This window comes from Struthio camelus, chromosome 2 (genome assembly GCF_040807025.1).
Source record: "Struthio camelus isolate bStrCam1 chromosome 2, bStrCam1.hap1, whole genome shotgun sequence".
Taxonomy (NCBI): domain Eukaryota; kingdom Metazoa; phylum Chordata; class Aves; order Struthioniformes; family Struthionidae; genus Struthio; species Struthio camelus.
In genome coordinates this window covers 132,707,610-132,735,588 of record NC_090943.1, presented here as the reverse complement: position 1 = coordinate 132,735,588, position 27,979 = coordinate 132,707,610, and the positions used below count along the sequence as shown (strand labels likewise).

The 27,979-nt window shown below is 65.5% G+C and overlaps 30 non-coding genes across 30 annotated transcripts; all 30 read right to left on the bottom strand.

The window, feature by feature from the left end:
- Positions 1–577: 577 nt before the first annotated feature.
- Positions 578–666, bottom strand: TRNAY-GUA (transfer RNA tyrosine (anticodon GUA)). The gene is given in 2 exon segments: positions 578–613; positions 630–666. It is a non-coding gene; the product is annotated as a tRNA-Tyr (tRNA).
- Positions 667–1,381: 715 nt separating this feature from the next.
- On the bottom strand, positions 1,382–1,454 carry TRNAA-AGC (transfer RNA alanine (anticodon AGC)). Its single transcript has one exon. It is a non-coding gene; the product is annotated as a tRNA-Ala (tRNA).
- Positions 1,455–2,128: 674 nt separating this feature from the next.
- TRNAY-GUA (transfer RNA tyrosine (anticodon GUA)) lies at positions 2,129–2,217 on the bottom strand. The gene is given in 2 exon segments: positions 2,129–2,164; positions 2,181–2,217. It is a non-coding gene; the product is annotated as a tRNA-Tyr (tRNA).
- A 713-nt stretch (positions 2,218–2,930) lies between these two features.
- Positions 2,931–3,003, bottom strand: TRNAA-AGC (transfer RNA alanine (anticodon AGC)). Its single transcript has one exon. It is a non-coding gene; the product is annotated as a tRNA-Ala (tRNA).
- Positions 3,004–3,677: 674 nt separating this feature from the next.
- TRNAY-GUA (transfer RNA tyrosine (anticodon GUA)) lies at positions 3,678–3,766 on the bottom strand. The gene is given in 2 exon segments: positions 3,678–3,713; positions 3,730–3,766. It is a non-coding gene; the product is annotated as a tRNA-Tyr (tRNA).
- Positions 3,767–4,479: 713 nt separating this feature from the next.
- TRNAA-AGC (transfer RNA alanine (anticodon AGC)) lies at positions 4,480–4,552 on the bottom strand. Its single transcript has one exon. It is a non-coding gene; the product is annotated as a tRNA-Ala (tRNA).
- Positions 4,553–5,226: 674 nt separating this feature from the next.
- On the bottom strand, positions 5,227–5,315 carry TRNAY-GUA (transfer RNA tyrosine (anticodon GUA)). The gene is given in 2 exon segments: positions 5,227–5,262; positions 5,279–5,315. It is a non-coding gene; the product is annotated as a tRNA-Tyr (tRNA).
- Positions 5,316–6,030: 715 nt separating this feature from the next.
- TRNAA-AGC (transfer RNA alanine (anticodon AGC)) lies at positions 6,031–6,103 on the bottom strand. Its single transcript has one exon. It is a non-coding gene; the product is annotated as a tRNA-Ala (tRNA).
- Positions 6,104–6,777: 674 nt separating this feature from the next.
- TRNAY-GUA (transfer RNA tyrosine (anticodon GUA)) lies at positions 6,778–6,866 on the bottom strand. Its single transcript is given in 2 exon segments — positions 6,778–6,813; positions 6,830–6,866. It is a non-coding gene; the product is annotated as a tRNA-Tyr (tRNA).
- Positions 6,867–7,581: 715 nt separating this feature from the next.
- On the bottom strand, positions 7,582–7,654 carry TRNAA-AGC (transfer RNA alanine (anticodon AGC)). Its single transcript has one exon. It is a non-coding gene; the product is annotated as a tRNA-Ala (tRNA).
- Positions 7,655–8,328: 674 nt separating this feature from the next.
- TRNAY-GUA (transfer RNA tyrosine (anticodon GUA)) lies at positions 8,329–8,417 on the bottom strand. The gene is given in 2 exon segments: positions 8,329–8,364; positions 8,381–8,417. It is a non-coding gene; the product is annotated as a tRNA-Tyr (tRNA).
- A 715-nt stretch (positions 8,418–9,132) lies between these two features.
- TRNAA-AGC (transfer RNA alanine (anticodon AGC)) lies at positions 9,133–9,205 on the bottom strand. The gene has a single exon. It is a non-coding gene; the product is annotated as a tRNA-Ala (tRNA).
- A 674-nt stretch (positions 9,206–9,879) lies between these two features.
- TRNAY-GUA (transfer RNA tyrosine (anticodon GUA)) lies at positions 9,880–9,968 on the bottom strand. Its single transcript is given in 2 exon segments — positions 9,880–9,915; positions 9,932–9,968. It is a non-coding gene; the product is annotated as a tRNA-Tyr (tRNA).
- Positions 9,969–10,683: 715 nt separating this feature from the next.
- TRNAA-AGC (transfer RNA alanine (anticodon AGC)) lies at positions 10,684–10,756 on the bottom strand. Its single transcript has one exon. It is a non-coding gene; the product is annotated as a tRNA-Ala (tRNA).
- A 674-nt stretch (positions 10,757–11,430) lies between these two features.
- TRNAY-GUA (transfer RNA tyrosine (anticodon GUA)) lies at positions 11,431–11,519 on the bottom strand. Its single transcript is given in 2 exon segments — positions 11,431–11,466; positions 11,483–11,519. It is a non-coding gene; the product is annotated as a tRNA-Tyr (tRNA).
- Positions 11,520–12,234: 715 nt separating this feature from the next.
- On the bottom strand, positions 12,235–12,307 carry TRNAA-AGC (transfer RNA alanine (anticodon AGC)). The gene has a single exon. It is a non-coding gene; the product is annotated as a tRNA-Ala (tRNA).
- A 674-nt stretch (positions 12,308–12,981) lies between these two features.
- Positions 12,982–13,070, bottom strand: TRNAY-GUA (transfer RNA tyrosine (anticodon GUA)). Its single transcript is given in 2 exon segments — positions 12,982–13,017; positions 13,034–13,070. It is a non-coding gene; the product is annotated as a tRNA-Tyr (tRNA).
- Positions 13,071–13,785: 715 nt separating this feature from the next.
- Positions 13,786–13,858, bottom strand: TRNAA-AGC (transfer RNA alanine (anticodon AGC)). The gene has a single exon. It is a non-coding gene; the product is annotated as a tRNA-Ala (tRNA).
- A 674-nt stretch (positions 13,859–14,532) lies between these two features.
- Positions 14,533–14,621, bottom strand: TRNAY-GUA (transfer RNA tyrosine (anticodon GUA)). The gene is given in 2 exon segments: positions 14,533–14,568; positions 14,585–14,621. It is a non-coding gene; the product is annotated as a tRNA-Tyr (tRNA).
- A 715-nt stretch (positions 14,622–15,336) lies between these two features.
- On the bottom strand, positions 15,337–15,409 carry TRNAA-AGC (transfer RNA alanine (anticodon AGC)). The gene has a single exon. It is a non-coding gene; the product is annotated as a tRNA-Ala (tRNA).
- Positions 15,410–16,083: 674 nt separating this feature from the next.
- TRNAY-GUA (transfer RNA tyrosine (anticodon GUA)) lies at positions 16,084–16,172 on the bottom strand. The gene is given in 2 exon segments: positions 16,084–16,119; positions 16,136–16,172. It is a non-coding gene; the product is annotated as a tRNA-Tyr (tRNA).
- A 715-nt stretch (positions 16,173–16,887) lies between these two features.
- Positions 16,888–16,960, bottom strand: TRNAA-AGC (transfer RNA alanine (anticodon AGC)). The gene has a single exon. It is a non-coding gene; the product is annotated as a tRNA-Ala (tRNA).
- Positions 16,961–17,634: 674 nt separating this feature from the next.
- Positions 17,635–17,723, bottom strand: TRNAY-GUA (transfer RNA tyrosine (anticodon GUA)). The gene is given in 2 exon segments: positions 17,635–17,670; positions 17,687–17,723. It is a non-coding gene; the product is annotated as a tRNA-Tyr (tRNA).
- Positions 17,724–18,438: 715 nt separating this feature from the next.
- On the bottom strand, positions 18,439–18,511 carry TRNAA-AGC (transfer RNA alanine (anticodon AGC)). The gene has a single exon. It is a non-coding gene; the product is annotated as a tRNA-Ala (tRNA).
- A 674-nt stretch (positions 18,512–19,185) lies between these two features.
- On the bottom strand, positions 19,186–19,274 carry TRNAY-GUA (transfer RNA tyrosine (anticodon GUA)). The gene is given in 2 exon segments: positions 19,186–19,221; positions 19,238–19,274. It is a non-coding gene; the product is annotated as a tRNA-Tyr (tRNA).
- A 715-nt stretch (positions 19,275–19,989) lies between these two features.
- On the bottom strand, positions 19,990–20,062 carry TRNAA-AGC (transfer RNA alanine (anticodon AGC)). The gene has a single exon. It is a non-coding gene; the product is annotated as a tRNA-Ala (tRNA).
- Positions 20,063–23,091: 3,029 nt separating this feature from the next.
- On the bottom strand, positions 23,092–23,164 carry TRNAA-AGC (transfer RNA alanine (anticodon AGC)). The gene has a single exon. It is a non-coding gene; the product is annotated as a tRNA-Ala (tRNA).
- Positions 23,165–24,642: 1,478 nt separating this feature from the next.
- TRNAA-AGC (transfer RNA alanine (anticodon AGC)) lies at positions 24,643–24,715 on the bottom strand. Its single transcript has one exon. It is a non-coding gene; the product is annotated as a tRNA-Ala (tRNA).
- Positions 24,716–26,193: 1,478 nt separating this feature from the next.
- TRNAA-AGC (transfer RNA alanine (anticodon AGC)) lies at positions 26,194–26,266 on the bottom strand. The gene has a single exon. It is a non-coding gene; the product is annotated as a tRNA-Ala (tRNA).
- A 1,478-nt stretch (positions 26,267–27,744) lies between these two features.
- TRNAA-AGC (transfer RNA alanine (anticodon AGC)) lies at positions 27,745–27,817 on the bottom strand. The gene has a single exon. It is a non-coding gene; the product is annotated as a tRNA-Ala (tRNA).
- Between the last annotated feature and the right edge of the window lie 162 nt (positions 27,818–27,979).

Sequence of the window (27,979 nt, the reverse complement as noted above, 5' to 3'; positions counted from 1 at the left end):
CGCGCTCAGCCCACTCGCTCACCTTCCCACTGCACATGCCTCGTGAGGAAAGCGGTGCTGAGGGCCAACTCTTTTGGCGGCCCTGAGCACAAACAGCCCCCCGCTGCTGCGGGCTTGTCCGCCTGGGCTCGGGCAGACCTTAGAGCGAGTGCAGCTGGTGGCGGCTGGTGGAAAGGAAGAGCTAGGCGAGGCCTCAGCGGGAGCCTGGCCCGCTTTTTTGCATGGGAGATGTTGTCAAGCGGAGCCTCTCGCCCTAGCTCCCCGCCTGAGCTACGCTGCAGCTGCCCGAGAGCCGTGCTCGTGCCTGGCCGCGTAAGGTGTTGATCTGGACGCTGGCCCTTGGAGTCAGCTACCCAGCCTGAGCTCGGACCCGCAACACCGCCGCGGACCTGCCTGGCAATGCCTGGAAGGTGGCGGAGCCTGGTAGGCTCTCCACACCGTGCGCCGCCAACGCCCCGCGAGCCCTGACGTGCTGCCAGCACTCCCCCGCCTGAGTTCACCAGTGCCTCCTCAGAGGGCACCTGCACACCTAAAAGGCAAGGGTGCAGCAGGGGCTGCCCAAGAGCCAAAAGGACACTCCTTCGAGCCGGAGTTGAACCAGCGACCTAAGGATGGCCGTGCAAGGGAGCCTACAGTCCTCCGCTCTACCAGCTGAGCTATCGAAGGAACAGCAGGGCTCTGGCCCAGCCCTGCCCCGATGGCACAGTCACCCGATAATTCGCCTCGCACCAGCCCTCAGCACCTCTCTAGTCCAACCTCCTGCTCCAAGCAGCCTCAGCTCGGAGATCACCCCACGTTGCTCAAGCTTTTCTCCCGGCGCCTCTTCCAAACCTCCAGCCTGCAAAGCCTCTCCTCCTGCCGGCCTGTCCTCGTGGGGAAAAGAGGCTCCCCGGATCCCGTTGCAACCCCCTTGCGTTTCCCTTTTCCTCGGCTGCCTCTTTCCCTCCAGCCGGGCGCCACCGCAAAGGCCTGCCTCTGTCTTCTCAGTAAGGGCCCCTACTGCCAGGCAGCTGCTTAGGTCCCCGCGGAGCCCTCCCTTCTCCAGGCTCGACAGGCCCCGTGCCCGCAGCCGCCTCTCCCTGATCTAGGCCTCCACCATCTTGGTGTCCGTCTGCGGCACTCGCCCCACTTCACCGATACCTTTCCTGTGCTGGGGGCCCCCAAAGCCGGACGCAGGGTGGTAGCTGCCCTCCTGGAAGTGCCGAGCCAAGGGGGCCAACGATCTCGTCCCTCGGTGCACTGGCGGCGCTGCTCTCGAAGCAGCGCGGGCTGCTGTGGCCCTCTTTGCAGCCCAGGCACACTGCTGGCTCCGTGCAACTTCCACAGGCCCCGGCCGGAGGGCAAAGGGGCTGTTGGCCGTGTCAAGGGGAATGAAAAGCTTTGGAGAATGCGGGCATCGATCCCGCTGCCTCTCGCATGCTAAGCGAGCGCTCTACCACTTGAGCTAATTCCCCGGCCCACAGCTGGCCCCGTCCTTCCTCTCTCGCTGTCCCCCGTGCCCACCGCTGCCCCGCGCGGCCCTGCACGCAAAGCCTGGGCCTCCCAAGGCCTCGCGCTCAGCCCACTCGCTCACCTTCCCACTGCACATGCCTCGTGAGGAAAGCGGTGCTGAGGGCCAACTCTTTTGGCGGCCCTGAGCACAAACAGCCCCCCGCTGCTGCGGGCTTGTCCGCCTGGGCTCGGGCAGACCTTAGAGCGAGTGCAGCTGGTGGCGGCTGGTGGAAAGGAAGAGCTAGGCGAGGCCTCAGCGGGAGCCTGGCCCGCTTTTTTGCATGGGAGATGTTGTCAAGCGGAGCCTCTCGCCCTAGCTCCCCGCCTGAGCTACGCTGCAGCTGCCCGAGAGCCGTGCTCGTGCCTGGCCGCGTAAGGTGTTGATCTGGACGCTGGCCCTTGGAGTCAGCTACCCAGCCTGAGCTCGGACCCGCAACACCGCCGCGGACCTGCCTGGCAATGCCTGGAAGGTGGCGGAGCCTGGTAGGCTCTCCACACCGTGCGCCGCCAACGCCCCGCGAGCCCTGACGTGCTGCCAGCACTCCCCCGCCTGAGTTCACCAGTGCCTCCTCAGAGGGCACCTGCACACCTAAAAGGCAAGGGTGCAGCAGGGGCTGCCCAAGAGCCAAAAGGACACTCCTTCGAGCCGGAGTTGAACCAGCGACCTAAGGATGGCCGTGCAAGGGAGCCTACAGTCCTCCGCTCTACCAGCTGAGCTATCGAAGGAACAGCAGGGCTCTGGCCCAGCCCTGCCCTGATGGCACAGTCACCCGATAATTCGCCTCGCACCAGCCCTCAGCACCTCTCTAGTCCAACCTCCTGCTCCAAGCAGCCTCAGCTCGGAGATCACCCCACGTTGCTCAAGCTTTTCTCCCGGCACCTCTTCCAAACCTCCAGCCTGCAAAGCCTCTCCTCCTGCCGGCCTGTCCTCGTGGGGAAAAGAGGTTCCCCGGATCCCGTTGCAACCCCCTTGCGTTTCCCTTTTCCTCGGCTGCCTCTTTCCCTCCAGCCGGGCGCCACCGCAAAGGCCTGCCTGTCTTCTCAGTAAGGGCCCCTACTGCCAGGCAGCTGCTTAGGTCCCCGCGGAGCCCTCCCTTCTCCAGGCTCGACAGGCCCCGTGCCCGCAGCCGCCTCTCCCTGATCTAGGCCTCCACCATCTTGGTGTCCGTCTGCGGCACTCGCCCCACTTCACCGATACCTTTCCTGTGCTGGGGGCCCCCAAAGCCGGACGCAGGGTGGTAGCTGCCCTCCTGGAAGTGCCGAGCCAAGGGGGCCAACGATCTCGTCCCTCGATGCACTGGCGGCGCTGCTCTCGAAGCAGCGCGGGCTGCTGTGGCCCTCTTTGCAGCCCAGGCACACTGCTGGCTCCGTGCAACTTCCACAGGCCCCGGCCGGAGGGCAAAGGGGCTGTTGGCCGTGTCAAGGGGAATGAAAAGCTTTGGAGAATGCGGGCATCGATCCCGCTGCCTCTCGCATGCTAAGCGAGCGCTCTACCACTTGAGCTAATTCCCCGGCCCACAGCTGGCCCCGTCCTTCCTCTCTCGCTGTCCCCCGTGCCCGCCGCTGCCCCGCGCGGCCCTGCACGCAAAGCCTGGGCCTCCCAAGGCCTCGCGCTCAGCCCACTCGCTCACCTTCCCACTGCACATGCCTCGTGAGGAAAGCGGTGCTGAGGGCCAACTCTTTTGGCGGCCCTGAGCACAAACAGCCCCCCGCTGCTGCGGGCTTGTCCGCCTGGGCTCGGGCAGACCTTAGAGCGAGTGCAGCTGGTGGCGGCTGGTGGAAAGGAAGAGCTAGGCGAGGCCTCAGCGGGAGCCTGGCCCGCTTTTTTGCATGGGAGATGTTGTCAAGCGGAGCCTCTCGCCCTAGCTCCCCGCCTGAGCTACGCTGCAGCTGCCCGAGAGCCGTGCTCGTGCCTGGCCGCGTAAGGTGTTGATCTGGACGCTGGCCCTTGGAGTCAGCTACCCAGCCTGAGCTCGGACCCGCAACACCGCCGCGGACCTGCCTGGCAATGCCTGGAAGGTGGCGGAGCCTGGTAGGCTCTCCACACCGTGCGCCGCCAACGCCCCGCGAGCCCTGACGTGCTGCCAGCACTCCCCCGCCTGAGTTCACCAGTGCCTCCTCAGAGGGCACCTGCACACCTAAAAGGCAAGGGTGCAGCAGGGGCTGCCCAAGAGCCAAAAGGACACTCCTTCGAGCCGGAGTTGAACCAGCGACCTAAGGATGGCCGTGCAAGGGAGCCTACAGTCCTCCGCTCTACCAGCTGAGCTATCGAAGGAACAGCAGGGCTCTGGCCCAGCCCTGCCCTGATGGCACAGTCACCCGATAATTCGCCTCGCACCAGCCCTCAGCACCTCTCTAGTCCAACCTCCTGCTCCAAGCAGCCTCAGCTCGGAGATCACCCCACGTTGCTCAAGCTTTTCTCCCGGCACCTCTTCCAAACCTCCAGCCTGCAAAGCCTCTCCTCCTGCCGGCCTGTCCTCGTGGGGAAAAGAGGTTCCCCGGATCCCGTTGCAACCCCCTTGCGTTTCCCTTTTCCTCGGCTGCCTCTTTCCCTCCAGCCGGGCGCCACCGCAAAGGCCTGCCTGTCTTCTCAGTAAGGGCCCCTACTGCCAGGCAGCTGCTTAGGTCCCCGCGGAGCCCTCCCTTCTCCAGGCTCGACAGGCCCCGTGCCCGCAGCCGCCTCTCCCTGATCTAGGCCTCCACCATCTTGGTGTCCGTCTGCGGCACTCGCCCCACTTCACCGATACCTTTCCTGTGCTGGGGGCCCCCAAAGCCGGACGCAGGGTGGTAGCTGCCCTCCTGGAAGTGCCGAGCCAAGGGGGCCAACGATCTCGTCCCTCGATGCACTGGCGGCGCTGCTCTCGAAGCAGCGCGGGCTGCTGTGGCCCTCTTTGCAGCCCAGGCACACTGCTGGCTCCGTGCAACTTCCACAGGCCCCGGCCGGAGGGCAAAGGGGCTGTTGGCCGTGTCAAGGGGAATGAAAAGCTTTGGAGAATGCGGGCATCGATCCCGCTGCCTCTCGCATGCTAAGCGAGCGCTCTACCACTTGAGCTAATTCCCCGGCCCACAGCTGGCCCCGTCCTTCCTCTCTCGCTGTCCCCCGTGCCCGCCGCTGCCCCGCGCGGCCCTGCACGCAAAGCCTGGGCCTCCCAAGGCCTCGCGCTCAGCCCACTCGCTCACCTTCCCACTGCACATGCCTCGTGAGGAAAGCGGTGCTGAGGGCCAACTCTTTTGGCGGCCCTGAGCACAAACAGCCCCCCGCTGCTGCGGGCTTGTCCGCCTGGGCTCGGGCAGACCTTAGAGCGAGTGCAGCTGGTGGCGGCTGGTGGAAAGGAAGAGCTAGGCGAGGCCTCAGCGGGAGCCTGGCCCGCTTTTTTGCATGGGAGATGTTGTCAAGCGGAGCCTCTCGCCCTAGCTCCCCGCCTGAGCTACGCTGCAGCTGCCCGAGAGCCGTGCTCGTGCCTGGCCGCGTAAGGTGTTGATCTGGACGCTGGCCCTTGGAGTCAGCTACCCAGCCTGAGCTCGGACCCGCAACACCGCCGCGGACCTGCCTGGCAATGCCTGGAAGGTGGCGGAGCCTGGTAGGCTCTCCACACCGTGCGCCGCCAACGCCCCGCGAGCCCTGACGTGCTGCCAGCACTCCCCCGCCTGAGTTCACCAGTGCCTCCTCAGAGGGCACCTGCACACCTAAAAGGCAAGGGTGCAGCAGGGGCTGCCCAAGAGCCAAAAGGACACTCCTTCGAGCCGGAGTTGAACCAGCGACCTAAGGATGGCCGTGCAAGGGAGCCTACAGTCCTCCGCTCTACCAGCTGAGCTATCGAAGGAACAGCAGGGCTCTGGCCCAGCCCTGCCCCGATGGCACAGTCACCCGATAATTCGCCTCGCACCAGCCCTCAGCACCTCTCTAGTCCAACCTCCTGCTCCAAGCAGCCTCAGCTCGGAGATCACCCCACGTTGCTCAAGCTTTTCTCCCGGCGCCTCTTCCAAACCTCCAGCCTGCAAAGCCTCTCCTCCTGCCGGCCTGTCCTCGTGGGGAAAAGAGGCTCCCCGGATCCCGTTGCAACCCCCTTGCGTTTCCCTTTTCCTCGGCTGCCTCTTTCCCTCCAGCCGGGCGCCACCGCAAAGGCCTGCCTCTGTCTTCTCAGTAAGGGCCCCTACTGCCAGGCAGCTGCTTAGGTCCCCGCGGAGCCCTCCCTTCTCCAGGCTCGACAGGCCCCGTGCCCGCAGCCGCCTCTCCCTGATCTAGGCCTCCACCATCTTGGTGTCCGTCTGCGGCACTCGCCCCACTTCACCGATACCTTTCCTGTGCTGGGGGCCCCCAAAGCCGGACGCAGGGTGGTAGCTGCCCTCCTGGAAGTGCCGAGCCAAGGGGGCCAACGATCTCGTCCCTCGATGCACTGGCGGCGCTGCTCTCGAAGCAGCGCGGGCTGCTGTGGCCCTCTTTGCAGCCCAGGCACACTGCTGGCTCCGTGCAACTTCCACAGGCCCCGGCCGGAGGGCAAAGGGGCTGTTGGCCGTGTCAAGGGGAATGAAAAGCTTTGGAGAATGCGGGCATCGATCCCGCTGCCTCTCGCATGCTAAGCGAGCGCTCTACCACTTGAGCTAATTCCCCGGCCCACAGCTGGCCCCGTCCTTCCTCTCTCGCTGTCCCCCGTGCCCACCGCTGCCCCGCGCGGCCCTGCACGCAAAGCCTGGGCCTCCCAAGGCCTCGCGCTCAGCCCACTCGCTCACCTTCCCACTGCACATGCCTCGTGAGGAAAGCGGTGCTGAGGGCCAACTCTTTTGGCGGCCCTGAGCACAAACAGCCCCCCGCTGCTGCGGGTTTGTCCGCCTGGGCTCGGGCAGACCTTAGAGCGAGTGCAGCTGGTGGCGGCTGGTGGAAAGGAAGAGCTAGGCGAGGCCTCAGCGGGAGCCTGGCCCGCTTTTTTGCATGGGAGATGTTGTCAAGCGGAGCCTCTCGCCCTAGCTCCCCGCCTGAGCTACGCTGCAGCTGCCCGAGAGCCGTGCTCGTGCCTGGCCGCGTAAGGTGTTGATCTGGACGCTGGCCCTTGGAGTCAGCTACCCAGCCTGAGCTCGGACCCGCAACACCGCCGCGGACCTGCCTGGCAATGCCTGGAAGGTGGCGGAGCCTGGTAGGCTCTCCACACCGTGCGCCGCCAACGCCCCGCGAGCCCTGACGTGCTGCCAGCACTCCCCCGCCTGAGTTCACCAGTGCCTCCTCAGAGGGCACCTGCACACCTAAAAGGCAAGGGTGCAGCAGGGGCTGCCCAAGAGCCAAAAGGACACTCCTTCGAGCCGGAGTTGAACCAGCGACCTAAGGATGGCCGTGCAAGGGAGCCTACAGTCCTCCGCTCTACCAGCTGAGCTATCGAAGGAACAGCAGGGCTCTGGCCCAGCCCTGCCCCGATGGCACAGTCACCCGATAATTCGCCTCGCACCAGCCCTCAGCACCTCTCTAGTCCAACCTCCTGCTCCAAGCAGCCTCAGCTCGGAGATCACCCCACGTTGCTCAAGCTTTTCTCCCGGCGCCTCTTCCAAACCTCCAGCCTGCAAAGCCTCTCCTCCTGCCGGCCTGTCCTTGTGGGGAAAAGAGGTTCCCCGGATCCCGTTGCAACCCCCTTGCGTTTCCCTTTTCCTCGGCTGCCTCTTTCCCTCCAGCCGGGCGCCACCGCAAAGGCCTGCCTCTGTCTTCTCAGTAAGGGCCCCTACTGCCAGGCAGCTGCTTAGGTCCCCGCGGAGCCCTCCCTTCTCCAGGCTCGACAGGCCCCGTGCCCGCAGCCGCCTCTCCCTGATCTAGGCCTCCACCATCGTGGTGTCCGTCTGCGGCACTCGCCCCACTTCACCGATACCTTTCCTGTGCTGGGGGCCCCCAAAGCCGGACGCAGGGTGGTAGCTGCCCTCCTGGAAGTGCCGAGCCAAGGGGGCCAACGATCTCGTCCCTCGATGCACTGGCGGCGCTGCTCTCGAAGCAGCGCGGGCTGCTGTGGCCCTCTTTGCAGCCCAGGCACACTGCTGGCTCCGTGCAACTTCCACAGGCCCCGGCCGGAGGGCAAAGGGGCTGTTGGCCGTGTCAAGGGGAATGAAAAGCTTTGGAGAATGCGGGCATCGATCCCGCTGCCTCTCGCATGCTAAGCGAGCGCTCTACCACTTGAGCTAATTCCCCGGCCCACAGCTGGCCCCGTCCTTCCTCTCTCGCTGTCCCCCGTGCCCACCGCTGCCCCGCGCGGCCCTGCACGCAAAGCCTGGGCCTCCCAAGGCCTCGCGCTCAGCCCACTCGCTCACCTTCCCACTGCACATGCCTCGTGAGGAAAGCGGTGCTGAGGGCCAACTCTTTTGGCGGCCCTGAGCACAAACAGCCCCCCGCTGCTGCGGGCTTGTCCGCCTGGGCTCGGGCAGACCTTAGAGCGAGTGCAGCTGGTGGCGGCTGGTGGAAAGGAAGAGCTAGGCGAGGCCTCAGCGGGAGCCTGGCCCGCTTTTTTGCATGGGAGATGTTGTCAAGCGGAGCCTCTCGCCCTAGCTCCCCGCCTGAGCTACGCTGCAGCTGCCCGAGAGCCGTGCTCGTGCCTGGCCGCGTAAGGTGTTGATCTGGACGCTGGCCCTTGGAGTCAGCTACCCAGCCTGAGCTCGGACCCGCAACACCGCCGCGGACCTGCCTGGCAATGCCTGGAAGGTGGCGGAGCCTGGTAGGCTCTCCACACCGTGCGCCGCCAACGCCCCGCGAGCCCTGACGTGCTGCCAGCACTCCCCCGCCTGAGTTCACCAGTGCCTCCTCAGAGGGCACCTGCACACCTAAAAGGCAAGGGTGCAGCAGGGGCTGCCCAAGAGCCAAAAGGACACTCCTTCGAGCCGGAGTTGAACCAGCGACCTAAGGATGGCCGTGCAAGGGAGCCTACAGTCCTCCGCTCTACCAGCTGAGCTATCGAAGGAACAGCAGGGCTCTGGCCCAGCCCTGCCCCGATGGCACAGTCACCCGATAATTCGCCTCGCACCAGCCCTCAGCACCTCTCTAGTCCAACCTCCTGCTCCAAGCAGCCTCAGCTCAGAGATCACCCCACGTTGCTCAAGCTTTTCTCCCGGCGCCTCTTCCAAACCTCCAGCCTGCAAAGCCTCTCCTCCTGCCGGCCTGTCCTCGTGGGGAAAAGAGGCTCCCCGGATCCCGTTGCAACCCCCTTGCGTTTCCCTTTTCCTCGGCTGCCTCTTTCCCTCCAGCCGGGCGCCACCGCAAAGGCCTGCCTCTGTCTTCTCAGTAAGGGCCCCTACTGCCAGGCAGCTGCTTAGGTCCCCGCGGAGCCCTCCCTTCTCCAGGCTCGACAGGCCCCGTGCCCGCAGCCGCCTCTCCCTGATCTAGGCCTCCACCATCTTGGTGTCCGTCTGCGGCACTCGCCCCACTTCACCGATACCTTTCCTGTGCTGGGGGCCCCCAAAGCCGGACGCAGGGTGGTAGCTGCCCTCCTGGAAGTGCCGAGCCAAGGGGGCCAACGATCTCGTCCCTCGATGCACTGGCGGCGCTGCTCTCGAAGCAGCGCGGGCTGCTGTGGCCCTCTTTGCAGCCCAGGCACACTGCTGGCTCCGTGCAACTTCCACAGGCCCCGGCCGGAGGGCAAAGGGGCTGTTGGCCGTGTCAAGGGGAATGAAAAGCTTTGGAGAATGCGGGCATCGATCCCGCTGCCTCTCGCATGCTAAGCGAGCGCTCTACCACTTGAGCTAATTCCCCGGCCCACAGCTGGCCCCGTCCTTCCTCTCTCGCTGTCCCCCGTGCCCGCCGCTGCCCCGCGCGGCCCTGCACGCAAAGCCTGGGCCTCCCAAGGCCTCGCGCTCAGCCCACTCGCTCACCTTCCCACTGCACATGCCTCGTGAGGAAAGCGGTGCTGAGGGCCAACTCTTTTGGCGGCCCTGAGCACAAACAGCCCCCCGCTGCTGCGGGCTTGTCCGCCTGGGCTCGGGCAGACCTTAGAGCGAGTGCAGCTGGTGGCGGCTGGTGGAAAGGAAGAGCTAGGCGAGGCCTCAGCGGGAGCCTGGCCCGCTTTTTTGCATGGGAGATGTTGTCAAGCGGAGCCTCTCGCCCTAGCTCCCCGCCTGAGCTACGCTGCAGCTGCCCGAGAGCCGTGCTCGTGCCTGGCCGCGTAAGGTGTTGATCTGGACGCTGGCCCTTGGAGTCAGCTACCCAGCCTGAGCTCAGACCCGCAACACCGCCGCGGACCTGCCTGGCAATGCCTGGAAGGTGGCGGAGCCTGGTAGGCTCTCCACACCGTGCGCCGCCAACGCCCCGCGAGCCCTGACGTGCTGCCAGCACTCCCCCGCCTGAGTTCACCAGTGCCTCCTCAGAGGGCACCTGCACACCTAAAAGGCAAGGGTGCAGCAGGGGCTGCCCAAGAGCCAAAAGGACACTCCTTCGAGCCGGAGTTGAACCAGCGACCTAAGGATGGCCGTGCAAGGGAGCCTACAGTCCTCCGCTCTACCAGCTGAGCTATCGAAGGAACAGCAGGGCTCTGGCCCAGCCCTGCCCCGATGGCACAGTCACCCGATAATTCGCCTCGCACCAGCCCTCAGCACCTCTCTAGTCCAACCTCCTGCTCCAAGCAGCCTCAGCTCGGAGATCACCCCACGTTGCTCAAGCTTTTCTCCCGGCGCCTCTTCCAAACCTCCAGCCTGCAAAGCCTCTCCTCCTGCCGGCCTGTCCTCGTGGGGAAAAGAGGTTCCCCGGATCCCGTTGCAACCCCCTTGCGTTTCCCTTTTCCTCGGCTGCCTCTTTCCCTCCAGCCGGGCGCCACCGCAAAGGCCTGCCTCTGTCTTCTCAGTAAGGGCCCCTACTGCCAGGCAGCTGCTTAGGTCCCCGCGGAGCCCTCCCTTCTCCAGGCTCGACAGGCCCCGTGCCCGCAGCCGCCTCTCCCTGATCTAGGCCTCCACCATCTTGGTGTCCGTCTGCGGCACTCGCCCCACTTCACCGATACCTTTCCTGTGCTGGGGGCCCCCAAAGCCGGACGCAGGGTGGTAGCTGCCCTCCTGGAAGTGCCGAGCCAAGGGGGCCAACGATCTCGTCCCTCGATGCACTGGCGGCGCTGCTCTCGAAGCAGCGCGGGCTGCTGTGGCCCTCTTTGCAGCCCAGGCACACTGCTGGCTCCGTGCAACTTCCACAGGCCCCGGCCGGAGGGCAAAGGGGCTGTTGGCCGTGTCAAGGGGAATGAAAAGCTTTGGAGAATGCGGGCATCGATCCCGCTGCCTCTCGCATGCTAAGCGAGCGCTCTACCACTTGAGCTAATTCCCCGGCCCACAGCTGGCCCCGTCCTTCCTCTCTCGCTGTCCCCCGTGCCCACCGCTGCCCCGCGCGGCCCTGCACGCAAAGCCTGGGCCTCCCAAGGCCTCGCGCTCAGCCCACTCGCTCACCTTCCCACTGCACATGCCTCGTGAGGAAAGCGGTGCTGAGGGCCAACTCTTTTGGCGGCCCTGAGCACAAACAGCCCCCCGCTGCTGCGGGTTTGTCCGCCTGGGCTCGGGCAGACCTTAGAGCGAGTGCAGCTGGTGGCGGCTGGTGGAAAGGAAGAGCTAGGCGAGGCCTCAGCGGGAGCCTGGCCCGCTTTTTTGCATGGGAGATGTTGTCAAGCGGAGCCTCTCGCCCTAGCTCCCCGCCTGAGCTACGCTGCAGCTGCCCGAGAGCCGTGCTCGTGCCTGGCCGCGTAAGGTGTTGATCTGGACGCTGGCCCTTGGAGTCAGCTACCCAGCCTGAGCTCGGACCCGCAACACCGCCGCGGACCTGCCTGGCAATGCCTGGAAGGTGGCGGAGCCTGGTAGGCTCTCCACACCGTGCGCCGCCAACGCCCCGCGAGCCCTGACGTGCTGCCAGCACTCCCCCGCCTGAGTTCACCAGTGCCTCCTCAGAGGGCACCTGCACACCTAAAAGGCAAGGGTGCAGCAGGGGCTGCCCAAGAGCCAAAAGGACACTCCTTCGAGCCGGAGTTGAACCAGCGACCTAAGGATGGCCGTGCAAGGGAGCCTACAGTCCTCCGCTCTACCAGCTGAGCTATCGAAGGAACAGCAGGGCTCTGGCCCAGCCCTGCCCCGATGGCACAGTCACCCGATAATTCGCCTCGCACCAGCCCTCAGCACCTCTCTAGTCCAACCTCCTGCTCCAAGCAGCCTCAGCTCGGAGATCACCCCACGTTGCTCAAGCTTTTCTCCCGGCGCCTCTTCCAAACCTCCAGCCTGCAAAGCCTCTCCTCCTGCCGGCCTGTCCTTGTGGGGAAAAGAGGTTCCCCGGATCCCGTTGCAACCCCCTTGCGTTTCCCTTTTCCTCGGCTGCCTCTTTCCCTCCAGCCGGGCGCCACCGCAAAGGCCTGCCTCTGTCTTCTCAGTAAGGGCCCCTACTGCCAGGCAGCTGCTTAGGTCCCCGCGGAGCCCTCCCTTCTCCAGGCTCGACAGGCCCCGTGCCCGCAGCCGCCTCTCCCTGATCTAGGCCTCCACCATCTTGGTGTCCGTCTGCGGCACTCGCCCCACTTCACCGATACCTTTCCTGTGCTGGGGGCCCCCAAAGCCGGACGCAGGGTGGTAGCTGCCCTCCTGGAAGTGCCGAGCCAAGGGGGCCAACGATCTCGTCCCTCGATGCACTGGCGGCGCTGCTCTCGAAGCAGCGCGGGCTGCTGTGGCCCTCTTTGCAGCCCAGGCACACTGCTGGCTCCGTGCAACTTCCACAGGCCCCGGCCGGAGGGCAAAGGGGCTGTTGGCCGTGTCAAGGGGAATGAAAAGCTTTGGAGAATGCGGGCATCGATCCCGCTGCCTCTCGCATGCTAAGCGAGCGCTCTACCACTTGAGCTAATTCCCCGGCCCACAGCTGGCCCCGTCCTTCCTCTCTCGCTGTCCCCCGTGCCCACCGCTGCCCCGCGCGGCCCTGCACGCAAAGCCTGGGCCTCCCAAGGCCTCGCGCTCAGCCCACTCGCTCACCTTCCCACTGCACATGCCTCGTGAGGAAAGCGGTGCTGAGGGCCAACTCTTTTGGCGGCCCTGAGCACAAACAGCCCCCCGCTGCTGCGGGCTTGTCCGCCTGGGCTCGGGCAGACCTTAGAGCGAGTGCAGCTGGTGGCGGCTGGTGGAAAGGAAGAGCTAGGCGAGGCCTCAGCGGGAGCCTGGCCCGCTTTTTTGCATGGGAGATGTTGTCAAGCGGAGCCTCTCGCCCTAGCTCCCCGCCTGAGCTACGCTGCAGCTGCCCGAGAGCCGTGCTCGTGCCTGGCCGCGTAAGGTGTTGATCTGGACGCTGGCCCTTGGAGTCAGCTACCCAGCCTGAGCTCGGACCCGCAACACCGCCGCGGACCTGCCTGGCAATGCCTGGAAGGTGGCGGAGCCTGGTAGGCTCTCCACACCGTGCGCCGCCAACGCCCCGCGAGCCCTGACGTGCTGCCAGCACTCCCCCGCCTGAGTTCACCAGTGCCTCCTCAGAGGGCACCTGCACACCTAAAAGGCAAGGGTGCAGCAGGGGCTGCCCAAGAGCCAAAAGGACACTCCTTCGAGCCGGAGTTGAACCAGCGACCTAAGGATGGCCGTGCAAGGGAGCCTACAGTCCTCCGCTCTACCAGCTGAGCTATCGAAGGAACAGCAGGGCTCTGGCCCAGCCCTGCCCCGATGGCACAGTCACCCGATAATTCGCCTCGCACCAGCCCTCAGCACCTCTCTAGTCCAACCTCCTGCTCCAAGCAGCCTCAGCTCAGAGATCACCCCACGTTGCTCAAGCTTTTCTCCCGGCGCCTCTTCCAAACCTCCAGCCTGCAAAGCCTCTCCTCCTGCCGGCCTGTCCTCGTGGGGAAAAGAGGCTCCCCGGATCCCGTTGCAACCCCCTTGCGTTTCCCTTTTCCTCGGCTGCCTCTTTCCCTCCAGCCGGGCGCCACCGCAAAGGCCTGCCTCTGTCTTCTCAGTAAGGGCCCCTACTGCCAGGCAGCTGCTTAGGTCCCCGCGGAGCCCTCCCTTCTCCAGGCTCGACAGGCCCCGTGCCCGCAGCCGCCTCTCCCTGATCTAGGCCTCCACCATCTTGGTGTCCGTCTGCGGCACTCGCCCCACTTCACCGATACCTTTCCTGTGCTGGGGGCCCCCAAAGCCGGACGCAGGGTGGTAGCTGCCCTCCTGGAAGTGCCGAGCCAAGGGGGCCAACGATCTCGTCCCTCGATGCACTGGCGGCGCTGCTCTCGAAGCAGCGCGGGCTGCTGTGGCCCTCTTTGCAGCCCAGGCACACTGCTGGCTCCGTGCAACTTCCACAGGCCCCGGCCGGAGGGCAAAGGGGCTGTTGGCCGTGTCAAGGGGAATGAAAAGCTTTGGAGAATGCGGGCATCGATCCCGCTGCCTCTCGCATGCTAAGCGAGCGCTCTACCACTTGAGCTAATTCCCCGGCCCACAGCTGGCCCCGTCCTTCCTCTCTCGCTGTCCCCCGTGCCCACCGCTGCCCCGCGCGGCCCTGCACGCAAAGCCTGGGCCTCCCAAGGCCTCGCGCTCAGCCCACTCGCTCACCTTCCCACTGCACATGCCTCGTGAGGAAAGCGGTGCTGAGGGCCAACTCTTTTGGCGGCCCTGAGCACAAACAGCCCCCCGCTGCTGCGGGTTTGTCCGCCTGGGCTCGGGCAGACCTTAGAGCGAGTGCAGCTGGTGGCGGCTGGTGGAAAGGAAGAGCTAGGCGAGGCCTCAGCGGGAGCCTGGCCCGCTTTTTTGCATGGGAGATGTTGTCAAGCGGAGCCTCTCGCCCTAGCTCCCCGCCTGAGCTACGCTGCAGCTGCCTGAGAGCCGTGCTCGTGCCTGGCCGCGTAAGGTGTTGATCTGGACGCTGGCCCTTGGAGTCAGCTACCCAGCCTGAGCTCGGACCCGCAACACCGCCGCGGACCTGCCTGGCAATGCCTGGAAGGTGGCGGAGCCTGGTAGGCTCTCCACACCGTGCGCCGCCAACGCCCCGCGAGCCCTGACGTGCTGCCAGCACTCCCCCGCCTGAGTTCACCAGTGCCTCCTCAGAGGGCACCTGCACACCTAAAAGGCAAGGGTGCAGCAGGGGCTGCCCAAGAGCCAAAAGGACACTCCTTCGAGCCGGAGTTGAACCAGCGACCTAAGGATGGCCGTGCAAGGGAGCCTACAGTCCTCCGCTCTACCAGCTGAGCTATCGAAGGAACAGCAGGGCTCTGGCCCAGCCCTGCCCCGATGGCACAGTCACCCGATAATTCGCCTCGCACCAGCCCTCAGCACCTCTCTAGTCCAACCTCCTGCTCCAAGCAGCCTCAGCTCGGAGATCACCCCACGTTGCTCAAGCTTTTCTCCCGGCGCCTCTTCCAAACCTCCAGCCTGCAAAGCCTCTCCTCCTGCCGGCCTGTCCTCGTGGGGAAAAGAGGCTCCCCGGATCCCGTTGCAACCCCCTTGCGTTTCCCTTTTCCTCGGCTGCCTCTTTCCCTCCAGCCGGGCGCCACCGCAAAGGCCTGCCTCTGTCTTCTCAGTAAGGGCCCCTACTGCCAGGCAGCTGCTTAGGTCCCCGCGGAGCCCTCCCTTCTCCAGGCTCGACAGGCCCCGTGCCCGCAGCCGCCTCTCCCTGATCTAGGCCTCCACCATCTTGGTGTCCGTCTGCGGCACTCGCCCCACTTCACCGATACCTTTCCTGTGCTGGGGGCCCCCAAAGCCGGACGCAGGGTGGTAGCTGCCCTCCTGGAAGTGCCGAGCCAAGGGGGCCAACGATCTCGTCCCTCGATGCACTGGCGGCGCTGCTCTCGAAGCAGCGCGGGCTGCTGTGGCCCTCTTTGCAGCCCAGGCACACTGCTGGCTCCGTGCAACTTCCACAGGCCCCGGCCGGAGGGCAAAGGGGCTGTTGGCCGTGTCAAGGGGAATGAAAAGCTTTGGAGAATGCGGGCATCGATCCCGCTGCCTCTCGCATGCTAAGCGAGCGCTCTACCACTTGAGCTAATTCCCCGGCCCACAGCTGGCCCCGTCCTTCCTCTCTCGCTGTCCCCCGTGCCCACCGCTGCCCCGCGCGGCCCTGCACGCAAAGCCTGGGCCTCCCAAGGCCTCGCGCTCAGCCCACTCGCTCACCTTCCCACTGCACATGCCTCGTGAGGAAAGCGGTGCTGAGGGCCAACTCTTTTGGCGGCCCTGAGCACAAACAGCCCCCCGCTGCTGCGGGTTTGTCCTCCTGGGCTCGGGCAGACCTTAGAGCGAGTGCAGCTGGTGGCGGCTGGTGGAAAGGAAGAGCTAGGCGAGGCCTCAGCGGGAACCTGGCCCGCTTTTTTGCATGGGAGATGTTGTCAAGCGGAGCCTCTCGCCCTAGCTCCCCGCCTGAGCTACGCTGCAGCTGCCCGAGAGCCGTGCTCGTGCCTGGCCGCGTAAGGTGTTGATCTGGACGCTGGCCCTTGGAGTCAGCTACCCAGCCTGAGCTCGGACCCGCAACACCGCCGCGGACCTGCCTGGCAATGCCTGGAAGGTGGCGGAGCCTGGTAGGCTCTCCACACCGTGCGCCGCCAACGCCCCGCGAGCCCTGACGTGCTGCCAGCACTCCCCCGCCTGAGTTCACCAGTGCCTCCTCAGAGGGCACCTGCACACCTAAAAGGCAAGGGTGCAGCAGGGGCTGCCCAAGAGCCAAAAGGACACTCCTTCGAGCCGGAGTTGAACCAGCGACCTAAGGATGGCCGTGCAAGGGAGCCTACAGTCCTCCGCTCTACCAGCTGAGCTATCGAAGGAACAGCAGGGCTCTGGCCCAGCCCTGCCCCGATGGCACAGTCACCCGATAATTCGCCTCGCACCAGCCCTCAGCACCTCTCTAGTCCAACCTCCTGCTCCAAGCAGCCTCAGCTCGGAGATCACCCCACGTTGCTCAAGCTTTTCTCCCGGCGCCTCTTCCAAACCTCCAGCCTGCAAAGCCTCTCCTCCTGCCGGCCTGTCCTCGTGGGGAAAAGAGGCTCCCCGGATCCCGTTGCAACCCCCTTGCGTTTCCCTTTTCCTCGGCTGCCTCTTTCCCTCCAGCCGGGCGCCACCGCAAAGGCCTGCCTCTGTCTTCTCAGTAAGGGCCCCTACTGCCAGGCAGCTGCTTAGGTCCCCGCGGAGCCCTCCCTTCTCCAGGCTCGACAGGCCCCGTGCCCGCAGCCGCCTCTCCCTGATCTAGGCCTCCACCATCGTGGTGTCCGTCTGCGGCACTCGCCCCACTTCACCGATACCTTTCCTGTGCTGGGGGCCCCCAAAGCCGGACGCAGGGTGGTAGCTGCCCTCCTGGAAGTGCCGAGCCAAGGGGGCCAACGATCTCGTCCCTCGATGCACTGGCGGTGCTGCTCTCGAAGCAGCGCGGGCTGCTGTGGCCCTCTTTGCAGCCCAGGCACACTGCTGGCTCCGTGCAACTTCCACAGGCCCCGGCCGGAGGGCAAAGGGGCTGTTGGCCGTGTCAAGGGGAATGAAAAGCTTTGGAGAATGCGGGCATCGATCCCGCTGCCTCTCGCATGCTAAGCGAGCGCTCTACCACTTGAGCTAATTCCCCGGCCCACAGCTGGCCCCGTCCTTCCTCTCTCGCTGTCCCCCGTGCCCACCGCTGCCCCGCGCGGCCCTGCACGCAAAGCCTGGGCCTCCCAAGGCCTCGCGCTCAGCCCACTCGCTCACCTTCCCACTGCACATGCCTCGTGAGGAAAGCGGTGCTGAGGGCCAACTCTTTTGGCGGCCCTGAGCACAAACAGCCCCCCGCTGCTGCGGGTTTGTCCTCCTGGGCTCGGGCAGACCTTAGAGCGAGTGCAGCTGGTGGCGGCTGGTGGAAAGGAAGAGCTAGGCGAGGCCTCAGCGGGAGCCTGGCCCGCTTTTTTGCATGGGAGATGTTGTCAAGCGGAGCCTCTCGCCCTAGCTCCCCGCCTGAGCTACGCTGCAGCTGCCCGAGAGCCGTGCTCGTGCCTGGCCGCGTAAGGTGTTGATCTGGACGCTGGCCCTTGGAGTCAGCTACCCAGCCTGAGCTCGGACCCGCAACACCGCCGCGGACCTGCCTGGCAATGCCTGGAAGGTGGCGGAGCCTGGTAGGCTCTCCACACCGTGCGCCGCCAACGCCCCGCGAGCCCTGACGTGCTGCCAGCACTCCCCCGCCTGAGTTCACCAGTGCCTCCTCAGAGGGCACCTGCACACCTAAAAGGCAAGGGTGCAGCAGGGGCTGCCCAAGAGCCAAAAGGACACTCCTTCGAGCCGGAGTTGAACCAGCGACCTAAGGATGGCCGTGCAAGGGAGCCTACAGTCCTCCGCTCTACCAGCTGAGCTATCGAAGGAACAGCAGGGCTCTGGCCCAGCCCTGCCCCGATGGCACAGTCACCCGATAATTCGCCTCGCACCAGCCCTCAGCACCTCTCTAGTCCAACCTCCTGCTCCAAGCAGCCTCAGCTCGGAGATCACCCCACGTTGCTCAAGCTTTTCTCCCGGCGCCTCTTCCAAACCTCCAGCCTGCAAAGCCTCTCCTCCTGCCGGCCTGTCCTCGTGGGGAAAAGAGGCTCCCCGGATCCCGTTGCAACCCCCTTGCGTTTCCCTTTTCCTCGGCTGCCTCTTTCCCTCCAGCCGGGCGCCACCGCAAAGGCCTGCCTCTGTCTTCTCAGTAAGGGCCCCTACTGCCAGGCAGCTGCTTAGGTCCCCGCGGAGCCCTCCCTTCTCCAGGCTCGACAGGCCCCGTGCCCGCAGCCGCCTCTCCCTGATCTAGGCCTCCACCATCTTGGTGTCCGTCTGCGGCACTCGCCCCACTTCACCGATACCTTTCCTGTGCTGGGGGCCCCCAAAGCCGGACGCAGGGTGGTAGCTGCCCTCCTGGAAGTGCCGAGCCAAGGGGGCCAACGATCTCGTCCCTCGATGCACTGGCGGCGCTGCTCTCGAAGCAGCGCGGGCTGCTGTGGCCCTCTTTGCAGCCCAGGCACACTGCTGGCTCCGTGCAACTTCCACAGGCCCCGGCCGGAGGGCAAAGGGGCTGTTGGCCGTGTCAAGGGGAATGAAAAGCTTTGGAGAATGCGGGCATCGATCCCGCTGCCTCTCGCATGCTAAGCGAGCGCTCTACCACTTGAGCTAATTCCCCGGCCCACAGCTGGCCCCGTCCTTCCTCTCTCGCTGTCCCCCGTGCCCACCGCTGCCCCGCGCGGCCCTGCACGCAAAGCCTGGGCCTCCCAAGGCCTCGCGCTCAGCCCACTCGCTCACCTTCCCACTGCACATGCCTCGTGAGGAAAGCGGTGCTGAGGGCCAACTCTTTTGGCGGCCCTGAGCACAAACAGCCCCCCGCTGCTGCGGGTTTGTCCTCCTGGGCTCGGGCAGACCTTAGAGCGAGTGCAGCTGGTGGCGGCTGGTGGAAAGGAAGAGCTAGGCGAGGCCTCAGCGGGAGCCTGGCCCGCTTTTTTGCATGGGAGATGTTGTCAAGCGGAGCCTCTCGCCCTAGCTCCCCGCCTGAGCTACGCTGCAGCTGCCCGAGAGCCGTGCTCGTGCCTGGCCGCGTAAGGTGTTGATCTGGACGCTGGCCCTTGGAGTCAGCTACCCAGCCTGAGCTCGGACCCGCAACACCGCCGCGGACCTGCCTGGCAATGCCTGGAAGGTGGCGGAGCCTGGTAGGCTCTCCACACCGTGCGCCGCCAACGCCCCGCGAGCCCTGACGTGCTGCCAGCACTCCCCCGCCTGAGTTCACCAGTGCCTCCTCAGAGGGCACCTGCACACCTAAAAGGCAAGGGTGCAGCAGGGGCTGCCCAAGAGCCAAAAGGACACTCCTTCGAGCCGGAGTTGAACCAGCGACCTAAGGATGGCCGTGCAAGGGAGCCTACAGTCCTCCGCTCTACCAGCTGAGCTATCGAAGGAACAGCAGGGCTCTGGCCCAGCCCTGCCCCGATGGCACAGTCACCCGATAATTCGCCTCGCACCAGCCCTCAGCACCTCTCTAGTCCAACCTCCTGCTCCAAGCAGCCTCAGCTCGGAGATCACCCCACGTTGCTCAAGCTTTTCTCCCGGCGCCTCTTCCAAACCTCCAGCCTGCAAAGCCTCTCCTCCTGCCGGCCTGTCCTCGTGGGGAAAAGAGGCTCCCCGGATCCCGTTGCAACCCCCTTGCGTTTCCCTTTTCCTCGGCTGCCTCTTTCCCTCCAGCCGGGCGCCACCGCAAAGGCCTGCCTCTGTCTTCTCAGTAAGGGCCCCTACTGCCAGGCAGCTGCTTAGGTCCCCGCGGAGCCCTCCCTTCTCCAGGCTCGACAGGCCCCGTGCCCGCAGCCGCCTCTCCCTGATCTAGGCCTCCACCATCGTGGTGTCCGTCTGCGGCACTCGCCCCACTTCACCGATACCTTTCCTGTGCTGGGGGCCCCCAAAGCCGGACGCAGGGTGGTAGCTGCCCTCCTGGAAGTGCCGAGCCAAGGGGGCCAACGATCTCGTCCCTCGATGCACTGGCGGTGCTGCTCTCGAAGCAGCGCGGGCTGCTGTGGCCCTCTTTGCAGCCCAGGCACACTGCTGGCTCCGTGCAACTTCCACAGGCCCCGGCCGGAGGGCAAAGGGGCTGTTGGCCGTGTCAAGGGGAATGAAAAGCTTTGGAGAATGCGGGCATCGATCCCGCTGCCTCTCGCATGCTAAGCGAGCGCTCTACCACTTGAGCTAATTCCCCGGCCCACAGCTGGCCCCGTCCTTCCTCTCTCGCTGTCCCCCGTGCCCACCGCTGCCCCGCGCGGCCCTGCACGCAAAGCCTGGGCCTCCCAAGGCCTCGCGCTCAGCCCACTCGCTCACCTTCCCACTGCACATGCCTCGTGAGGAAAGCGGTGCTGAGGGCCAACTCTTTTGGCGGCCCTGAGCACAAACAGCCCCCCGCTGCTGCGGGCTTGTCCGCCTGGGCTCGGGCAGACCTTAGAGCGAGTGCAGCTGGTGGCGGCTGGTGGAAAGGAAGAGCTAGGCGAGGCCTCAGCGGGAGCCTGGCCCGCTTTTTTGCATGGGAGATGTTGTCAAGCGGAGCCTCTCGCCCTAGCTCCCCGCCTGAGCTACGCTGCAGCTGCCCGAGAGCCGTGCTCGTGCCTGGCCGCGTAAGGTGTTGATCTGGACGCTGGCCCTTGGAGTCAGCTACCCAGCCTGAGCTCGGACCCGCAACACCGCCGCGGACCTGCCTGGCAATGCCTGGAAGGTGGCGGAGCCTGGTAGGCTCTCCACACCGTGCGCCGCCAACGCCCCGCGAGCCCTGACGTGCTGCCAGCACTCCCCCGCCTGAGTTCACCAGTGCCTCCTCAGAGGGCACCTGCACACCTAAAAGGCAAGGGTGCAGCAGGGGCTGCCCAAGAGCCAAAAGGACACTCCTTCGAGCCGGAGTTGAACCAGCGACCTAAGGATGGCCGTGCAAGGGAGCCTACAGTCCTCCGCTCTACCAGCTGAGCTATCGAAGGAACAGCAGGGCTCTGGCCCAGCCCTGCCCCGATGGCACAGTCACCCGATAATTCGCCTCGCACCAGCCCTCAGCACCTCTCTAGTCCAACCTCCTGCTCCAAGCAGCCTCAGCTCGGAGATCACCCCACGTTGCTCAAGCTTTTCTCCCGGCGCCTCTTCCAAACCTCCAGCCTGCAAAGCCTCTCCTCCTGCCGGCCTGTCCTCGTGGGGAAAAGAGGCTCCCCGGATCCCGTTGCAACCCCCTTGCGTTTCCCTTTTCCTCGGCTGCCTCTTTCCCTCCAGCCGGGCGCCACCGCAAAGGCCTGCCTCTGTCTTCTCAGTAAGGGCCCCTACTGCCAGGCAGCTGCTTAGGTCCCCGCGGAGCCCTCCCTTCTCCAGGCTCGACAGGCCCCGTGCCCGCAGCCGCCTCTCCCTGATCTAGGCCTCCACCATCTTGGTGTCCGTCTGCGGCACTCGCCCCACTTCACCGATACCTTTCCTGTGCTGGGGGCCCCCAAAGCCGGACGCAGGGTGGTAGCTGCCCTCCTGGAAGTGCCGAGCCAAGGGGGCCAACGATCTCGTCCCTCGATGCACTGGCGGCGCTGCTCTCGAAGCAGCGCGGGCTGCTGTGGCCCTCTTTGCAGCCCAGGCACACTGCTGGCTCCGTGCAACTTCCACAGGCCCCGGCCGGAGGGCAAAGGGGCTGTTGGCCGTGTCAAGGGGAATGAAAAGCTTTGGAGAATGCGGGCATCGATCCCGCTGCCTCTCGCATGCTAAGCGAGTGCTCTACCACTTGAGCTAATTCCCCGGCCCACAGCTGGCCCCGTCCTTCCTCTCTCGCTGTCCCCCGTGCCCACCGCTGCCCCGCGCGGCCCTGCACGCAAAGCCTGGGCCTCCCAAGGCCTCGCGCTCAGCCCACTCGCTCACCTTCCCACTGCACATGCCTCGTGAGGAAAGCGGTGCTGAGGGCCAACTCTTTTGGCGGCCCTGAGCACAAACAGCCCCCCGCTGCTGCGGGCTTGTCCGCCTGGGCTCGGGCAGACCTTAGAGCGAGTGCAGCTGGTGGCGGCTGGTGGAAAGGAAGAGCTAGGCGAGGCCTCAGCGGGAGCCTGGCCCGCTTTTTTGCATGGGAGATGTTGTCAAGCGGAGCCTCTCGCCCTAGCTCCCCGCCTGAGCTACGCTGCAGCTGCCCGAGAGCCGTGCTCGTGCCTGGCCGCGTAAGGTGTTGATCTGGACGCTGGCCCTTGGAGTCAGCTACCCAGCCTGAGCTCGGACCCGCAACACCGCCGCGGACCTGCCTGGCAATGCCTGGAAGGTGGCGGAGCCTGGTAGGCTCTCCACACCGTGCGCCGCCAACGCCCCGCGAGCCCTGACGTGCTGCCAGCACTCCCCCGCCTGAGTTCACCAGTGCCTCCTCAGAGGGCACCTGCACACCTAAAAGGCAAGGGTGCAGCAGGGGCTGCCCAAGAGCCAAAAGGACACTCCTTCGAGCCGGAGTTGAACCAGCGACCTAAGGATGGCCGTGCAAGGGAGCCTACAGTCCTCCGCTCTACCAGCTGAGCTATCGAAGGAACAGCAGGGCTCTGGCCCAGCCCTGCCCCGATGGCACAGTCACCCGATAATTCGCCTCGCACCAGCCCTCAGCACCTCTCTAGTCCAACCTCCTGCTCCAAGCAGCCTCAGCTCGGAGATCACCCCACGTTGCTCAAGCTTTTCTCCCGGCGCCTCTTCCAAACCTCCAGCCTGCAAAGCCTCTCCTCCTGCCGGCCTGTCCTCATGGGGAAAAGAGGCTCCCCGGATCCCGTTGCAACCCCCTTGCGTTTCCCTTTTCCTCGGCTGCCTCTTTCCCTCCAGCCGGGCGCCACCGCAAAGGCCTGCCTCTGTCTTCTCAGTAAGGGCCCCTACTGCCAGGCAGCTGCTTAGGTCCCCGCGGAGCCCTCCCTTCTCCAGGCTCGACAGGCCCCGTGCCCGCAGCCGCCTCTCCCTGATCTAGGCCTCCACCATCTTGGTGTCCGTCTGCGGCACTCGCCCCACTTCACCGATACCTTTCCTGTGCTGGGGGCCCCCAAAGCCGGACGCAGGGTGGTAGCTGCCCTCCTGGAAGTGCCGAGCCAAGGGGGCCAACGATCTCGTCCCTCGATGCACTGGCGGTGCTGCTCTCGAAGCAGCGCGGGCTGCTGTGGCCCTCTTTGCAGCCCAGGCACACTGCTGGCTCCGTGCAACTTCCACAGGCCCCGGCCGGAGGGCAAAGGGGCTGTTGGCCGTGTCAAGGGGAATGAAAAGCTTTGGAGAATGCGGGCATCGATCCCGCTGCCTCTCGCATGCTAAGCGAGCGCTCTACCACTTGAGCTAATTCCCCGGCCCACAGCTGGCCCCGTCCTTCCTCTCTCGCTGTCCCCCGTGCCCACCGCTGCCCCGCGCGGCCCTGCACGCAAAGCCTGGGCCTCCCAAGGCCTCGCGCTCAGCCCACTCGCTCACCTTCCCACTGCACATGCCTCGTGAGGAAAGCGGTGCTGAGGGCCAACTCTTTTGGCGGCCCTGAGCACAAACAGCCCCCCGCTGCTGCGGGTTTGTCCGCCTGGGCTCGGGCAGACCTTAGAGCGAGTGCAGCTGGTGGCGGCTGGTGGAAAGGAAGAGCTAGGCGAGGCCTCAGCGGGAGCCTGGCCCGCTTTTTTGCATGGGAGATGTTGTCAAGCGGAGCCTCTCGCCCTAGCTCCCCGCCTGAGCTACGCTGCAGCTGCCCGAGAGCCGTGCTCGTGCCTGGCCGCGTAAGGTGTTGATCTGGACGCTGGCCCTTGGAGTCAGCTACCCAGCCTGAGCTCGGACCCGCAACACCGCCGCGGACCTGCCTGGCAATGCCTGGAAGGTGGCGGAGCCTGGTAGGCTCTCCACACCGTGCGCCGCCAACGCCCCGCGAGCCCTGACGTGCTGCCAGCACTCCCCCGCCTGAGTTCACCAGTGCCTCCTCAGAGGGCACCTGCACACCTAAAAGGCAAGGGTGCAGCAGGGGCTGCCCAAGAGCCAAAAGGACACTCCTTCGAGCCGGAGTTGAACCAGCGACCTAAGGATGGCCGTGCAAGGGAGCCTACAGTCCTCCGCTCTACCAGCTGAGCTATCGAAGGAACAGCAGGGCTCTGGCCCAGCCCTGCCCCGATGGCACAGTCACCCGATAATTCGCCTCGCACCAGCCCTCAGCACCTCTCTAGTCCAACCTCCTGCTCCAAGCAGCCTCAGCTCGGAGATCACCCCACGTTGCTCAAGCTTTTCTCCCGGCGCCTCTTCCAAACCTCCAGCCTGCAAAGCCTCTCCTCCTGCCGGCCTGTCCTCGTGGGGAAAAGAGGCTCCCCGGATCCCGTTGCAACCCCCTTGCGTTTCCCTTTTCCTCGGCTGCCTCTTTCCCTCCAGCCGGGCGCCACCGCAAAGGCCTGCCTCTGTCTTCTCAGTAAGGGCCCCTACTGCCAGGCAGCTGCTTAGGTCCCCGCGGAGCCCTCCCTTCTCCAGGCTCGACAGGCCCCGTGCCCGCAGCCGCCTCTCCCTGATCTAGGCCTCCACCATCTTGGTGTCCGTCTGCGGCACTCGCCCCACTTCACCGATACCTTTCCTGTGCTGGGGGCCCCCAAAGCCGGACGCAGGGTGGTAGCTGCCCTCCTGGAAGTGCCGAGCCAAGGGGGCCAACGATCTCGTCCCTCGGTGCACTGGCGGTGCTGCTCTCGAAGCAGCGCGGGCTGCTGTGGCCCTCTTTGCAGCCCAGGCACACTGCTGGCTCCGTGCAACTTCCACAGGCCCCGGCCGGAGGGCAAAGGGGCTGTTGGCCGTGTCAAGGGGAATGAAAAGCTTTGGAGAATGCGGGCATCGATCCCGCTGCCTCTCGCATGCTAAGCGAGCGCTCTACCACTTGAGCTAATTCCCCGGCCCACAGCTGGCCCCGTCCTTCCTCTCTCGCTGTCCCCCGTGCCCACCGCTGCCCCGCGCGGCCCTGCACGCAAAGCCTGGGCCTCCCAAGGCCTCGCGCTCAGCCCACTCGCTCACCTTCCCACTGCACATGCCTCGTGAGGAAAGCGGTGCTGAGGGCCAACTCTTTTGGCGGCCCTGAGCACAAACAGCCCCCCGCTGCTGCGGGCTTGTCCGCCTGGGCTCGGGCAGACCTTAGAGCGAGTGCAGCTGGTGGCGGCTGGTGGAAAGGAAGAGCTAGGCGAGGCCTCAGCGGGAGCCTGGCCCGCTTTTTTGCATGGGAGATGTTGTCAAGCGGAGCCTCTCGCCCTAGCTCCCCGCCTGAGCTACGCTGCAGCTGCCCGAGAGCCGTGCTCGTGCCTGGCCGCGTAAGGTGTTGATCTGGACGCTGGCCCTTGGAGTCAGCTACCCAGCCTGAGCTCGGACCCGCAACACCGCCGCGGACCTGCCTGGCAATGCCTGGAAGGTGGCGGAGCCTGGTAGGCTCTCCACACCGTGCGCCGCCAACGCCCCGCGAGCCCTGACGTGCTGCCAGCACTCCCCCGCCTGAGTTCACCAGTGCCTCCTCAGAGGGCACCTGCACACCTAAAAGGCAAGGGTGCAGCAGGGGCTGCCCAAGAGCCAAAAGGACACTCCTTCGAGCCGGAGTTGAACCAGCGACCTAAGGATGGCCGTGCAAGGGAGCCTACAGTCCTCCGCTCTACCAGCTGAGCTATCGAAGGAACAGCAGGGCTCTGGCCCAGCCCTGCCCCGATGGCACAGTCACCCGATAATTCGCCTCGCACCAGCCCTCAGCACCTCTCTAGTCCAACCTCCTGCTCCAAGCAGCCTCAGCTCGGAGATCACCCCACGTTGCTCAAGCTTTTCTCCCGGCGCCTCTTCCAAACCTCCAGCCTGCAAAGCCTCTCCTCCTGCCGGCCTGTCCTCATGGGGAAAAGAGGCTCCCCGGATCCCGTTGCAACCCCCTTGCGTTTCCCTTTTCCTCGGCTGCCTCTTTCCCTCCAGCCGGGCGCCACCGCAAAGGCCTGCCTCTGTCTTCTCAGTAAGGGCCCCTACTGCCAGGCAGCTGCTTAGGTCCCCGCGGAGCCCTCCCTTCTCCAGGCTCGACAGGCCCCGTGCCCGCAGCCGCCTCTCCCTGATCTAGGCCTCCACCATCTTGGTGTCCGTCTGCGGCACTCGCCCCACTTCACCGATACCTTTCCTGTGCTGGGGGCCCCCAAAGCCGGACGCAGGGTGGTAGCTGCCCTCCTGGAAGTGCCGAGCCAAGGGGGCCAACGATCTCGTCCCTCGATGCACTGGCGGTGCTGCTCTCGAAGCAGCGCGGGCTGCTGTGGCCCTCTTTGCAGCCCAGGCACACTGCTGGCTCCGTGCAACTTCCACAGGCCCCGGCCGGAGGGCAAAGGGGCTGTTGGCCGTGTCAAGGGGAATGAAAAGCTTTGGAGAATGCGGGCATCGATCCCGCTGCCTCTCGCATGCTAAGCGAGCGCTCTACCACTTGAGCTAATTCCCCGGCCCACAGCTGGCCCCGTCCTTCCTCTCTCGCTGTCCCCCGTGCCCACCGCTGCCCCGCGCGGCCCTGCACGCAAAGCCTGGGCCTCCCAAGGCCTCGCGCTCAGCCCACTCGCTCACCTTCCCACTGCACATGCCTCGTGAGGAAAGCGGTGCTGAGGGCCAACTCTTTTGGCGGCCCTGAGCACAAACAGCCCCCCGCTGCTGCGGGTTTGTCCGCCTGGGCTCGGGCAGACCTTAGAGCGAGTGCAGCTGGTGGCGGCTGGTGGAAAGGAAGAGCTAGGCGAGGCCTCAGCGGGAGCCTGGCCCGCTTTTTTGCATGGGAGATGTTGTCAAGCGGAGCCTCTCGCCCTAGCTCCCCGCCTGAGCTACGCTGCAGCTGCCCGAGAGCCGTGCTCGTGCCTGGCCGCGTAAGGTGTTGATCTGGACGCTGGCCCTTGGAGTCAGCTACCCAGCCTGAGCTCGGACCCGCAACACCGCCGCGGACCTGCCTGGCAATGCCTGGAAGGTGGCGGAGCCTGGTAGGCTCTCCACACCGTGCGCCGCCAACGCCCCGCGAGCCCTGACGTGCTGCCAGCACTCCCCCGCCTGAGTTCACCAGTGCCTCCTCAGAGGGCACCTGCACACCTAAAAGGCAAGGGTGCAGCAGGGGCTGCCCAAGAGCCAAAAGGACACTCCTTCGAGCCGGAGTTGAACCAGCGACCTAAGGATGGCCGTGCAAGGGAGCCTACAGTCCTCCGCTCTACCAGCTGAGCTATCGAAGGAACAGCAGGGCTCTGGCCCAGCCCTGCCCCGATGGCACAGTCACCCGATAATTCGCCTCGCACCAGCCCTCAGCACCTCTCTAGTCCAACCTCCTGCTCCAAGCAGCCTCAGCTCGGAGATCACCCCACGTTGCTCAAGCTTTTCTCCCGGCGCCTCTTCCAAACCTCCAGCCTGCAAAGCCTCTCCTCCTGCCGGCCTGTCCTCGTGGGGAAAAGAGGCTCCCCGGATCCCGTTGCAACCCCCTTGCGTTTCCCTTTTCCTCGGCTGCCTCTTTCCCTCCAGCCGGGCGCCACCGCAAAGGCCTGCCTCTGTCTTCTCAGTAAGGGCCCCTACTGCCAGGCAGCTGCTTAGGTCCCCGCGGAGCCCTCCCTTCTCCAGGCTCGACAGGCCCCGTGCCCGCAGCCGCCTCTCCCTGATCTAGGCCTCCACCATCTTGGTGTCCGTCTGCGGCACTCGCCCCACTTCACCGATACCTTTCCTGTGCTGGGGGCCCCCAAAGCCGGACGCAGGGTGGTAGCTGCCCTCCTGGAAGTGCCGAGCCAAGGGGGCCAACGATCTCGTCCCTCGGTGCACTGGCGGTGCTGCTCTCGAAGCAGCGCGGGCTGCTGTGGCCCTCTTTGCAGCCCAGGCACACTGCTGGCTCCGTGCAACTTCCACAGGCCCCGGCCGGAGGGCAAAGGGGCTGTTGGCCGTGTCAAGGGGAATGAAAAGCTTTGGAGAATGCGGGCATCGATCCCGCTGCCTCTCGCATGCTAAGCGAGCGCTCTACCACTTGAGCTAATTCCCCGGCCCACAGCTGGCCCCGTCCTTCCTCTCTCGCTGTCCCCCGTGCCCACCGCTGCCCCGCGCGGCCCTGCACGCAAAGCCTGGGCCTCCCAAGGCCTCGCGCTCAGCCCACTCGCTCACCTTCCCACTGCACATGCCTCGTGAGGAAAGCGGTGCTGAGGGC